The sequence below is a fragment of the Asparagus officinalis genome, chromosome 5 (genome assembly GCF_001876935.1).
Source record: "Asparagus officinalis chromosome 5, Aspof.V1, whole genome shotgun sequence".
In the NCBI taxonomy this organism is placed as follows: domain Eukaryota; kingdom Viridiplantae; phylum Streptophyta; class Magnoliopsida; order Asparagales; family Asparagaceae; genus Asparagus; species Asparagus officinalis.
Genome location: NC_033798.1, coordinates 26,833,358 through 26,835,222, shown reverse-complemented (window position 1 = coordinate 26,835,222; position 1,865 = coordinate 26,833,358).

Sequence of the window (1,865 nt, the reverse complement as noted above, 5' to 3'; positions counted from 1 at the left end):
CTTTTCTTTATGTTTATCTACCGGCTGTCGTAGAGCTTCTTTACCCGGTGTGGGACTCATAATCACCCCATTTCTGTGAGAGTTTTGGCTGGTCCCCATTTGTTCACCCCCTGCTCACTAGGTGGCGGATAATTGTAGTGATACTCATTTCCGCTCCGTGTCGCAAAAGCTTCTTATTCTTCTTCAGAGAGCGGGAAAGTGGGGATTCTTTCGTCATCTTCCCCTGGGATAGCAGAGACTCCATAACAAGACTTCCCTTTTCCTTTAGACTTCCTCCCGGATGACGAACCGGCCCATTGTTCATCTCCAATCAGATCTGGATGAACCCAAAGGATTTCGCCATTTGGGGTTGTGTGCGGCACAAGTCCCTTTTGGCGCTGTCCGTGCGGATCGTCATTCACCGTCTTCATCCCGACTTTGGTGACGCGTTTTGGCTCGAACCAAGTTGTAGGCACCGACCCAAAACTGATTGACACTGCGTTGGCCCCCACATTCTTGGCTGGTTTCGGGGTTATGACTCCTACGGGCTCGGCCTTGGCCGAGCCACCTTGAGGTGGCTCGGCCACCGAGCCACCTCAAGGTGGCTCGGCTAAGGCCGAGCCGCCTTGAGGTGGCTCGGCTTTGGCCGAGCCCCCGCGGGCGGTGTTTTCCGACTTTTTCGAGTCGTTTTCCGTTGTTTCCGGTTCTGTCCGTGATTCGGTTGATTGAGACTCTGATTGGTTGATCTGATTTGGCAGTAAGTTGGATTCCTGATTTGGCAGTAAATCCGCTTCTGAGTTCGAGTCCGAAATTGATCTTGATTCGATCGTGATTCGTCCGAGTTTCCCCTTGGTTGGATGGCTCGTTGATTCCTCAACTCATTAGCTTGATTCTGCACGCGGGTGGATGCATTCCGTCGCTTCTGTGCGATTCGTCGATCTCGTCGCCTCGTTGGTTCGTCGGTTTGTGCCGAGCTATGCTAGGGGACCTATAAGCAATTTTATATGCCTACAGATACCCCCTCCAAAGTATTTCAGTCTCGTTCTTTTATAGAAGAGTCTGGGATACTTTGGATATGATTGTCCCTACCTTCAGTCGGTATAACGGGACCTCGGAATGGCTTCTGTTCTTGACTCCTTCAATTCTCCAGGCTTTTCGGTGCTTTGTCGAAAGTCTGTAAGAGTTCCGGTGCTGCATTTATTGTCTGACCGTTTGTCGGAATTTTCTGAACTTGAAGTCGATTCCTTTGAGCTGACCATTGATTGTGGCGTCGAGTCTTTATGCACAACGCGTTGTCCGGCGTAGTGTGGTTGAGTTATCCTTAAGAATATTTATAAACAATATTCTCCAGGAACTTCTCAAACCAAAAATAGGGAATAGTTTATACTCATATACCTTATTGGAGTATTAAGAAGCAGTTTATACTCGTATACTTTTCGGAGTGTTTTTGTGCCTAAATGAGCTGAACCGGCTTAAAATGAGCCAAAAAAGGCAGTAAATCGGCTCAAAAAATCCTCCAACTCCTCCGAACAAATGGGAGAGGGGTGAGTGAATGATGGACTGAACCGTCGCTCGATTTGAAGTCGTTTCGATGCTCGGTTCGGCTTCAATTTGGATTTTGGTTCGAACTGGGTCCGGTCCGGTTCGGTTCGGTTTGGTTCAACCCGGTCCACCTTATATAAAGGGGGTCTTTTTCTTTTCTTTTTTCTTTACCCTAGGGCCGGCCCCCCCCTTTTTGCCTCCTTTTTGAATTTCTCTTCCCTCGAGCCTCCGTTCTCCCTCAAAACTCGATCTTCGTCTTAGATTCATCCTTCCTTTTGATCCTTGACTGAGAAATCCCTCGAAACTTCCATATTTAGACTTTCCTTCGAGCCCCTCGAGCGCGT